Genomic DNA, 12500 nt, shown 5'->3' with positions numbered 1-12500 from the left:
ACTCACAAGCTCTTTTCCTTTAAGATATATTTCTGTTTTTCATTATCAAATGTCCCTATATCAGCAGCAGCTGGTGGTTAAAACTTTTTTATCTTCTGCCAATGTGAGCTTTTTAATTTAACTTTTTAATGCTCCTTTAAACAAAATTTATAATTGGTTCCCTTAGGGAATATGCTATATTTTACTCTTGTATGTGTTAATTCAAATAAAATACACTCTACCAAATGCTCACTTTCAGTGGATTCGGGGAAGGGAGGAAGTGTTGTAAAAAGAAAGGCATGGTCTCTGCCCTCAAAGAGCTTAGGTATAATCTCCCAGCAGGAATTAAAACCAAGACCACTAAAATAGTTGACTATGTATGGTACAAGTAGTAAATGTTAAAGAAGTGGTTAAAATAACAAGAGTTCTAAGATTTCAGAGAATGGAGATCCTTCTGTGGACTCAAGAACTCAAGAGGCAGAAACTAAATGTGGCCCAGAAGAATGACAAGTAAGAGTTTTATTGGGCATGGGCAGGCCTCTCGGGCATGTAGCATGGCAAAAGAACTTAGCTGAGAATGGGTAGGGAGGAATTGTGTAGAAATGATGGCAAGTACTGCCACAGGTGGCTTAGGGGCTTCTGTTAAGAGACTTTGAACCCCAGACTCAAGAGTTTGCACTCTAATGATAACGGGATACAAGTAAATGTTTTGAACCAGATGACATGGCGAACTCTAATTTGCTTCTTCTTAATAATGCTGCTACTGTAGCCTTCATTTTTTGTAAGACAGAATCTAAACTTATATAGGCCTAGCTTTTAGCATGTGTGTGTGTGTACATCTGTGTTTGTATTTGTGACTGTTTATTCATGGCCTTTAGACTGGTTTCTACTCAAAACTACATTTTCCTCTAATGGACTTGCAGGAGGCAAAATGTATTCATGATACATATTTTAGTTACAGGTGGCAGGAATCCAGCTTGAAAAGCTTTACCAAAATAGGAAAATTTATTGGGAGAATAATGAGATATCCCATAGAATTCAGGGGCAATCTAAGCTATGGAAATGTCAATGATACAATTGGGCCCAGGAACTATCCGGGAATAGAAGAATGTCAGGATTCTCTTTATCTCTAGTCAATGTACCTTTTTATTCATCTGCTCCATTTTTCTTTCTCCTTGTGTAAATCAGTTGATTTACATTCTATGGCACAAAATTAATGTGAGGAACTCTCAGATTAATTTACAATTAACATCTTTAGTTTCAGCAGACAATGCCAGAGCTCTCACTCTAAAATTCACAATCTCAGAGAAGGGGTTCAGTGGCCCAGATTGATTCAGGTTCTAACTTCTTAGAAATCAACTGTGACCCTCTGTGGGGCAGTCATATTGTATAAAATCATTGCTCCTATGTTTAAAATGTGAATGCCAAGGGGAGATATTTCTAGAAAAGTTGAGGATGGACCACCAGAGAAGAAATGTGTCTTGCACACAGAAGTGACCATCTCAACCATCTTTTAATAAGGGAATATATAATTTTAACTAGAAGGGCACTTATTACACATGAATGCTAAATCACCATCCAAAGCTTAGGCCAAACTGAGGCTTTTGGATAGGGTCTCAGAGCCTCATTGTTTCCTATATTTCTGCTCTACTATCTTACAAGTAAGTGTCTGGGTTCCATCTTTAACAGGAAGACAGAAAATGGCAACCTAGAAGATAGAACCCTGATGGAGAGGTGACTTGTGAGTAAATATCCCTGAATAAATATTGGTCTGGGTCAATAGTTTCTACATTGCTGGAAGGTTCCTCTCAAAACTGCCTTAGCCAAGGGTTCATTGGTCAGCTTGAGCATGTGATACAATGATTTACTTAATTGAAAGCAAGCAGAAACAGATGGGGACATCAGCTGCTACTGCACATTGGTTGCTACCACTGGAAAAATTGGTTGCTGTAACAAGCACACATGGGGAAAGAACAAAGTGTTGAGATTATCACAAATGGGATTATAAAGGTTAATACATGTGTATAGTTATTACTTTTCAAGCTATCACTAAGATTCATCTTTGAACTGGAAATCAGGATAAACATCTCAGAAATGTGAAATGGCAAATGGCAAGTTTCTGTATTTACCTGTTTGCATGTATGTGTGCTCTTGCATTAAGCCTTTTAGTTTACTGCAATATGCATTTCAACTGAAATATAAACTCACAGAAGCAGCAAGCTCGTTTAAAATTTTTTTGGCTACAAATCCTCCTCTCCCCACCACTTCTACCCATCTTTTGTGTCTAAAACATTAACTGGACCCAGGAATTGTTCAATGAATATTTACTTATTGGTAGATTTATGACAAATATTTTAGTAAGAATCCTCAGATGGTGATATGCAAAGTGAGTTGGGTAGTAGATGGAGAAAAGACTAAATACGGCAAAATACATTTGTCTCAGCTTACTAGTCTGTAGACATACTGATAAGGATCTCTACAGTCTGATGGTGATGGAGCTGAAAAGAAATAATTGTTTTTCAAAAAGACAATGAATAAAAGGAATAATGGGATTTAGAAATTGTTTGGCTATTGTGTGTTCAGAAAAAAAATTAGTAAAAGGCAATGTGAATTTTTAAACTAGAAGAATAATAGAGATAGGGAAAACTAGAGGGAGATTTGAAGGAAGAGTGAGTTTTAGGAGATTTAGAAATATTTAAGTGGAAATACCTAATAATATTTTATCATTATGACATAACATTTTCCAAAAGAAAGTGCCGAGATGCCTTAAAATGGATCTCAAGATGAACTTGCCTACTACTAAAAAGCTGACGTCTGGAAAATTATTATCTGAGATGATAATCAAAGCCATAAGATCTGATTCTTAAAAAATTTGTAGCAAATTTTAACTAGACTACTGCCATGCTTTAAATTTACATATATGAATGGGGCAGAAAAACATTCAATGAAAAACTTCAGTAACCTAACATACTAAATAGACCTATACTTTGATATAGAAGAAAGAATCTGGATTTGGATTTCAAAGATTTGGATTCTTATCTCACCACTGCCACTAACTAGCTATGCAATGTTGGATAAGTCAGATACGTTGGCTAGACTCAGTGTCCATCAGTAAAAAGACAATGTTTGTACAGATGGTCTCCAAGATTCCTTCCAGCTCTGAAATTCTCAGATTCTACTCTCTGTATGGACTTGCAGACTTGACTTTCAAATATGCTGTTCTGTGTTTTCACTTAATACAAGGCTAGTGATTCTGTCTGACATCCAGAGGTCTTATGGAACTAGAACTCAATTCACAAGAATAAACACATTTGATGAGATGATTCAGTAATTGTGTTTTTTGTTTTGTTTTGTTTTGTCTACAGTAATTCACAATGGCTACCTCAATTTAACCAGTCCCTCGTGGTTATAGTAATTGATGATTTTGCAATATTTTTGATGCTTTACCTACGTATAAGAATGTATCTTGGTATGGAAGTTTTGTCACCAATGGAACACTGGGCAATGTTGGGAGACACTTTTTGTTGTCACATCTACTGGGGTGGTATTACTGGCATTTTGTGGTCAGAGATCTGGAATGCTGTTAAACATTCTTCAATGCACAGGACAATTCCTCGCTCTTCTAACAAAGAATTCTCTGCTCAAGATATCAATAGCGTTGAGTTTGAAAAACAATTTTCCTTCCTCACCTTTCTCAAGCCCATAACAAATTAGCCTTAAAAACATCATACAATATAGCCATTTCATCACTGTCCTGCTCACTTAGTCCTCTCACATGTCCATCCTTGCAAAGTTGAATGGAGGGCACATGACCCTAGTTCTCCTGATTTCTGTGGGGAGAGGGGAGGAAAAAATGAGAACTGAATCTGCAAGATGACCTTAGAGTGGGGTCTAAACTCACAAACTAAGTGATTAAGTTTTCAAAAGGAATTCAGAGTCAGTAAAACAACAGGCTTTATTTTTTCTCCCTACTGTATTTTTCACTTTTGAGCAGGTAATTTTGGTGAATAGAAACTAAGACTTACAGGGGAAGCTAATGAGTTTATTCAGGAAGCACAATGTGAAATTAGTGACACAGTTTTGAAAAATTAACTCTCAGACAAAGCTTGTAAAAAGTGATTAACAAGCTAGTAGTGGCTATTGACAGGACATGCTTTCACATCTTTTAGAAAGCAACTTTCAATTATTATGAAAGTATATACGTATTTGGAATTAACACACATTTATGTACTTAAGTGTTCTTTTTTTCTCCTAATGTTCCATTTTCCGTTTCTGCAAATTTGTTCACAATTATATTATCTGGAAAATAGGATTGTGCAGAAGCAAACCTGGGCTGGTGATAAAGTGATCTGTGTCACCTGGCTCTATTAGTCTTTTCTTTTCTTCCCTTTTTGTTATTATTTATTGGCATTTGGCCTGCAGCAAAACATAAGTTTTAAATGTGGACTTTATGGTGTGTGTGAGTCAGTCTAGAGAGGGTAAAGTATTTCAAGAGCAGTACAAAATATAAGTATTCTTGAATTTTAATTTTAAGCAGTTTAACATAGGTATGCAATGAAGGTTTATTTATTGAATTTGAAAAATTAATTTCTTACAGCCTTGAGTGTATTTTGCTTTGTCTGCCCCTGGGTTTGTACATATTGGTGTTTTATTCTTCCTTTTTAATATTTCAACAGGTGAGGCTGGCAAGAAGGCTGATGATGCTGTTTTACACCTAGAGGTCTTATGGAACCAGGACTGCATTTGTACACGGAACAAACAACTTTGGGGGATGGTTTAATAATTGCCTTTGGTAGGGCTTGTCTCACATTCATTAAAAACTCCAGGCAAGCCTGCTTCCTTGATCTTCATTTCTTTTCAGTTGCCAAGCAAACAAACAAAACTCCCTTCCTGATAGTTACTTAGTTATCTAACCTAGAATGTCTTTGACTAAAGTCAACATTTAGAGGTTAGAGGTTGGCAGACATTTGGGTAATTGCTGGAATGGATAACTAGTCTGCTTTTCTTGTTTTTAAAAACATTTGAGATACTATAGAATTTTAACCTTATACCACATTAAGGTTTCGTTGTTAAAAATATTGTGTTCTCTCTTTGGTGAATGAAAAATATCATGTTGCCTAATTATCTTTGATGTAGGAAATGACTAGAGCATAATTAATATAAAAGATCATGATTTTATTATTTAGGAAATGATAAGGGAATACTAAACGTCTGTCTAGTTCATAATTACAGATATTGGAAACCATCTATCTTTTTTCCTCATTTAGTTTTATAACTAGATCTGAATTAAGGCTTATAAAAGTGACATTATATATGAAGCCCACAGACATACACCTTGTATAGAATGTAGACAGCCAGTATTCACTCTTCTGTGTCAAAGGAATGCCCATAAGAATTGTTGGTAGGCGTCTAAATGTGGAGGTAAGTAATAAGCAGGTATTGACTTCTGTTGAGATCAATATCAAGATTTGTTGACCCAAAGAGGTTAAAATTGACTGAAGAGTGGGACAATAAATCTTGTTATTGACTAGAAAGCAGAAGTCAATATATGTATTATTATAAACATTTTTCTTTTGGTGTAGATGATAGGGGTGGCGTCATTTTTAAGACCTTAAATGCACATGGCCATATGTTTTTTATATCATGGTGGTGGCCAATACAGGCTCCTTGGCTTATTAAAACAGTGGCTATTCACATGACATCAGTCACATACCCGGTTCATCATTCACCGTTTCAACCATCTTTCTCCCTGCACTTTAGGCCCTCTTATCCTGATTAATTTCAAATTCAAATGTGGAATACACAAGCTTGTATGATGAAATTTTGTTTAAAAAAATAGAAAACACACATCATTTGTTTCTCTAGAAAGCAGTTGACATCTTCCCGACAGCCTTACATTTTCAGGCAATGGAAAGACTTCCTCCTAGGCTGCACATTGCAAGATGACTTTTCCCTTCAGATGAGCTATTATATTTACTAGGTCATCTAAAACGCATGTAACTTTTAAAGATTAAGACTTGGCTGGGCACGGTGGCTCAGGCCTGTAATCTCAGCACTTTGGGAGGCCAAGGTGGGGGGATCACGAAGTCAGGAGATCGAGACCATCCTGGCTAATACGGTGAAACCTCGTCTCTACTAAAAATACAAAAAATTAGCCGGGAGTGGTGGCAGGCGCCTGTAATCCCAGCTACTCGGGAGACTGAGGCAGGAGAATGGCATGAACCTGGGAAGTGGAGCTGGCAGTGAGCCGAGATTGTGCCACTGCACTCCAGCCTGGGCAACAGAGCAAGACTCTGTCTCAAAAATAAATAAATAAATAAATATGAAGACTTCTTAAAAATGTATATTTTAAATGAGGGTTTTTTTGAAACCACAAAATAAATGCAAGCTAGGTCATTTATAAGACTTTCTATTCATCACTAACCAGCCATTCACAGAAAGCCAAATTGACATTTTATTTTTCTGTAGTTGAGAGAAGTAGAAATGGAAAACAATTTCCCTTTGTTCCAAATAGCTCTCATGTTGATAAAAAATTAAATTCTGTACATCCAAGCTGAACAGAGCATGCAGGGCTATACTAAGTCTCTGTTCTGTAGTTTTGCCTTAACTGAGGTCTGCACACAGCATGATGAATACATGAAATCCTAGAGAAAGAGTCAGCCAGAGCATCGATGTTTCAGATTACCAGCCCAAAATTCTTTCACGCCATATGAATCCACCCTCCTACCTCCATCCCTGGCTACATGGTAATAATGAAGGAAAAACACAGAAGTTTCTTTCCTTTCTAGGCTCCTCCCAGAAGAGGGTACTTTAGAAGCAATATTCAAGTCCATAAATGCTCAGAAATCTGTTAGGGATGAAACATGAGAGATGCCTTGAACGTCTCACACTATCGGGTGTCTCCAATTCCTTAATACACCCCATTGTGCATCACGGCTGGAGAAAGTGCTGCACAACCCATTTCCTCCTTTAACTGTGAATTTCCTTGCTTTTTATGGCTTTAGATTTTAATGGTTGAATTACATTTACATCTACTTGTGCATTTGCCATCAGCAGCCAAGTTCCAGCCTCACAGCCTTTATGAACTTTGAGAATAAGTTTCTCATAAACAACCTCATTTGGTTCATCCATATAAATTCACACAACAATTCATAGTGCTAAGAAGCTCCAGAGACACCTCTGTACTAAATGGCAGGTCTTTCTGTCTTTACTGGTTTTAAGTACTTTACAATGAATCATAGCTCAAGACAAATCGGTAATTAATTTGCAATAATTCCAAAGCCACTGGAAATGTGGCAAATGTTGGTTAGCCAGAGGCACTGATCAGTTCAATTAAGTTTTAGAATCTGTGGTTTTTAGTGAGAAGGAAATAGTTCTATAATGGGAACACACCCAAACAGTACAGAAGAGCCATCTAATCATGCAACAGAATATTGATACTATTATAGATATGCATCCAGGTTTATACACCAAAACATCTGTGTTTTCATCATAAACACAGGAAAGTACATGAGGCAAGAATTCAGCTAGAGGGCAGCTCTGGGATACCACTCTGAAAAAAAATTATGTTTTTAATCTTATCAACCCCATTATACAAATTAAATATAACTATCTTATCTATTTATAGATTAGATAAATTTTCTACAAAAACTGAAAAATTTTACTTTGACTTTTTACTACTTTTAATTATTGCTAAGATATATAATCTTGCTTTTTATTTCATGCATATTCTTTAAGTAAAGAATATAATCTAAACCCTTTGTCTTCTTGTAATAGGAGGGTTGCACTCGAACCTTCTTACTTGTTCCGTAGTTCAGCTGGTCACAGTCTGTCACAGATGCCTACTGATGGGACTTCCACCATGGTTAAGAACCACAGGAGGCAGACCAGGACCATGTCCACAGATGTAAAAAAACCTAACGTCACTCCACAGCTAACATTGCTCCATTCTGAAACTACACCTACTCATCAGAAAAGGCATTTCGTAAGGTATACACCCAAGTAAGGGGTGACTTGCAGAGGGGACAACAGCAACAACATTTTCGAAGTTGGAAAACAAATGAACAATTGGTAAAGGAGTTTGCAGACCTAAAAAAGAATGGAATCATAAACTAGCAACAGAGAAAGCTAAAATCCAGCATGTTTTGTGTTGCAGAATCCTCCAAAAGCCTCAATCTCTGTAGAAACAGGGAAGAGGCAAAGGAGACTCTGAGGAAAAGGATTGATTTTAAAAAGTCTAGTAGTCAGAGCCCCTTCCCAACCTCACACAGCTGGGCATCTGCTCCTCTCTCAGTACAATGAAAGAATAAAGTTATATTCCCTGGAGTTAATAAAGCAGAGGGTCTCTGTACATGGAGTGAGTGTTAAGGTCAGGGGTTCTATACACTGAACTTAGAAAGCATGTGTGCATATTTACCTGGCAGGGGAGACACCCTTATCACAAAGGTGGTTTTCCCAGGGTGAGGCTTAAATGCTGCATTTAAGATATGTTGGCCCTGTGATTTACCCACATTTGGGAAATTTGTCTGCATAATTTGTGGTAGTGGGAGACTGCGTTTGCTTCTCCCCTGGTTAAAAAAAAAAAGAAAAAAGGAAGCCTATGTGAATGTCTTCATATGATCCTTGAAATCGGGGATCCAATTACTTTGGTGATTCCCAGAACACAGGCAATCAGGCTTTCATCCTAAGTAGAGGACTGGGGAACGGATTGCCCCCAAAGAGACAAAGAATACAACATTTGAGGTTCTTTAAATAAATGGCCTTGCCAGATCCCCTGCAGTAAATACTTCAGTCAGCTAATCTCACACCATGAACTTCCAACCAGCCTTTAAAAAAAAATCGTTCTTAAATATGAACCATCAAGGATCAGACAGTGGAAAATTACAAAATGAAGTCCAGAACAATCAAAAGTGAAGACTACTTGGAGAACAGATAATGAAAAGAGAGAAGTTGAAAAGAAAAAGACATTACTATGATTCATAATCATTAGCAATTAAGGAAACTACTATTACTACGAAACAAGAACAGAAGACTTGTTTTTAAGGAACACAGAGGAAACATGAGCCTTGGAAAGTAAAATTATAATAGAAAAAATGTTTAAATTCAACAGAAGAGTTGAAAGAAAGGTGAGAAAATCTCCTGAAGATAGAAAAAAGGAAAACAAGAGAGGGAATAAAAGAAAAAGATAAATATCATTCACCAGTCCAGGATGCTCAATGCTCAAATAAAAAGTGGTACAGAAACTACTTGTATACATCATCTACAAGGAAAAAAATAAAGAAAATTTATATAATTTTTCCTTCATATACTAGACCTTGGCCGGTCCCTGTGACTGTGTAAGGGGTTAGTCCTCAGAGCTCTGGCTGGCCAGGCCTCATAGACTTTTACTGAGAATTCTTCAGCAGGGAAACTGACCTTCTCTGCTCAGACACCTGTGCGAATTGAGATTCATGACTGCCACAAAATATCTTGACTTACACCATACTTTCATCTTAAAATTTCTATAAGTATTTGACTAGTTTTTAAAATTAATTTTTTCAAAAACAGCATTGTTGTATTATAATTGACATATCAACTGCATATATTTTAATGTATACACTTTATATATTTAAAGTGTACAATTTGATCCATTTTGACATATGAATAGAACTGTGAAACCTTCACAAGATAATCAGCATATTCCTCACCCATCCAAGTTTCCCTGTGCCCCTTTGTACTCCCTCACTCATCCCCTCCTCATTCCTGCCATCCAAGAAACCACTGCTTTCCATCACTACAGATGACTTTGTATTTACTTTCTATAGTATTTTTTATTAAATAGATTCAGATAGTATATATTCTCTTGCTGACTTCTTTCATTCAGCACAGTTATTTTGAGATTCATCCATGTTAGTGCAGGTACCAATAGTTCATTCTATTTATTGTGGAATTATACTTCATTGTGTGGATATACCATAATTGGTTTATCCTGTCCCTTGTTTAGTAACATTTGGGTTGTTTTCATTTGGGGGCTATTAGAAATAAGAATACTATAAACATTTGTTGGTAAGTCTTTTTACTAACATATGCTTCAACTTCTATTGGGTAAATATCTACAACTAGAATGACTAGATTGTATGGTAGGCGTATATTTGGCTTTTTAAGAAACTTTCATATTTTTTCTAGAGTGCTTGTATCATTTTACATTCCTACCAGATTGTGAGAGTTCTAGCTGCTCTACACACTTGCAACACTTGGTGCGGCCAGTCTTTTTAATAATAGTCATTTATTAGATATTTTCCAAGTTTTGAAAAGAAATGCATTTTTCTTATAACATGCACAACTACTGATTGCCCACACAACCATGATTTCCTGTTCCCCTACGCCCATTACAGTGACTGATTATTATAATTTTCCTAGGTTCCCTTGCAGCTAGAAAATTGACACATAATTCAAGACCAGAAAATGAGATCTGTGAGAGAATTTTCTGTGAAGCTTCTGAGAAAGTTTCAGTCTCTCTAAAATAATACTAATAAAGACACACCGAGAGAGACTCTCCTTCCTGTCCCTAGAAGTGGCTGTGGGAGGATATGATGCCTAGAGCATGACAGTGAAGCTGGATACCCTCTGTTTCACTCTCCAGATGCACTCCCCTCCCTTCTGCATTCTGCTCTCACAGAAGGCTGACCTACATGGACAAGTTAAAGGATTCCCTTCCTCTCTGAATTCCCACTGAGTTTAACCCATGAGGAGTTCTGGCAGGTAACTGGAAGAATAGAAAGTGAGAGAAGCAGCGATTCCTCTACCCGTCTCCCTGCAGTCTTCACAGATGATGGCTATTACCTTGTACTGAGGGTCACAGTTCTTCTCAGTCAGTTGCTTTACATGCCTCCTCTTTCCTGGTTCTGGTAGCTGTAGCTGCTCCCTCCTCTTGCCTTAGCACGCTTGGGAATGGTGGCAGTCCTGATGTTGTTACTGGACTCCTGGGGAACAGCATTATCCCTTGTGGTTTCCTACACTCTGCCCATGCTTTTTAATAAATAATCTTGAGCTTTCCTAATTTAAAGGTCAGCTATTTTGCCTGGGACCCTTAATGATTCCGTGACTCTTGAGACAATGAGGGACAAGTCTGAACATAAAGGCCAACAACAAGTAAGAAAAAGCTGGAAAACACTTGAGCTATAGATAACGTCATGTCTCTGAATTAACCAATGTTGGAACTTCTTGCATCCAAGCTACTTATTTGTTATATAGGACATAATAACAAATATCTCTATTGTGAAAAATTAAGTTATTGCCATGAGAGCCATCTGACTTAGTAAAGAGTCAGCCCATGATCCTGTAAGTTTTATCAGTCATGCTGAATTTTCTTCTTATTCTTATCACTCTTCCTAATTGGAAGAGTGGAATAACATTTTGTGACTTCGACACCTCACTCACCTCACTCTGGTCCCAGTTTGCAGTGGTAGGTCTTCTATGCCTGATTTTCTCATTTCCCTCTATACTGGCCTCTTATAACTGGAATCCTGGATTCTGACTACTGGGTCAAGAACTGTTCTAAAAGGACAGTGCTATCAGACTCCTCCCTAGTGAAAGGAGCTCCTTGGGCTATTATAAAATCTCTAGCTTTATGCTTTTCCTTTCTGGGAAGTCTCCAACTCGCAGCTGATAGCTACTTTTCTTCTCCCTTCCGGCATCCTGTGCTACTACTTCTTGACCACTATCAACAATGACCAGTTAAAGTGATACTTCTGTTTTGGGAGTGTAGCTACACACGTGCATGCCACACCTCCTCACAGTTTTGTTTCCATAAATAAAACATGAGTACACCTTAGGAGGAAATTTTTCTATAGGCCTGTAACCAAAATTAAATATTTTTAAGCATTTTGTAATAGCTCCCAGTAACAATAGCTGTTGTACTAGCAGAACTAGTAATAGTTACTAGTATTTACTGAGCACATACTATATTCTAGACACTGTGATATGAGTTTTGTGTGAGTTATTTAACTTAACAACCACTATCCTAAATGGAGCATGTTGGCTGGATGGTTTTGATGGCTGTGGCCCATTGTCAAGAAAAGGCATGAGGGATTGAATCAGCTCTTATTTTGATCTGTATGGTTAACAAGTAGAAAAAACACTAAGCAATTCAGAATTCTGTCAAGTTGAAAAGTCTACAGAGCTAGGTGAAAAGATGTCCTAATAACTTAAGATCAAAAGAAATACAAAGCCACTCAAATGAAGTTGCAACTTAGGTGGGAGCAACAGAATTTCTTGAGCAGCTCAAGGTTAAGGGTACTTAGATTATGAGACCAAACTTTTTTTTTTTTTAATTTAGGTGACCATGAGATATAGTGACTATGAATAGGGCTCTACGCATCTCACTGGGTCACTAGAAATAATTCATTCGCCACCCTAGCCCCTATCTCTTGATATTCACTCTTGACTACTTAGGAAAACATGCCCCAACACTGCTTAGGATATTATAATTGTTTCCCTAGTAGATAATTATTTTCTTAGCTTGGAAGTTTTAATTATAGAAC

The 12500-nt window shown here is 37.1% G+C and overlaps 1 long non-coding RNA gene and 1 other non-coding gene across 2 annotated transcripts in view; both read left to right on the top strand.

Annotated features, from left to right (window-relative positions):
* The window catches only part of LOC131383523 (uncharacterized), a 43702-nt gene extending 38903 nt beyond the window's left edge, over window positions 1–4799 (top strand). Inside the window, exon 3 of the long non-coding RNA XR_009213636.1 lies at window positions 4656–4799. This is a non-coding gene — a long non-coding RNA (uncharacterized LOC131383523). The remainder of the gene's footprint in view (window positions 1–4655) is intronic.
* Window positions 4800–8387: 3588 nt separating this feature from the next.
* LOC116470094 (U1 spliceosomal RNA) lies at window positions 8388–8547 on the top strand. Its single transcript, XR_004248523.1, has one exon. It is a non-coding gene; the product is annotated as a U1 spliceosomal RNA (small nuclear RNA).
* The last annotated feature ends 3953 nt before the right edge of the window (window positions 8548–12500 follow it).

Source organism: Hylobates moloch, unplaced genomic scaffold, assembly GCF_009828535.3.
Source record: "Hylobates moloch isolate HMO894 unplaced genomic scaffold, HMol_V3 SCAFFOLD_5, whole genome shotgun sequence".
In the NCBI taxonomy this organism is placed as follows: Eukaryota; Metazoa; Chordata; class Mammalia; order Primates; family Hylobatidae; genus Hylobates; species Hylobates moloch.
Note: the sequence above shows the minus strand (reverse complement) of the source record. Positions and strands in the feature narration are given on the sequence as shown.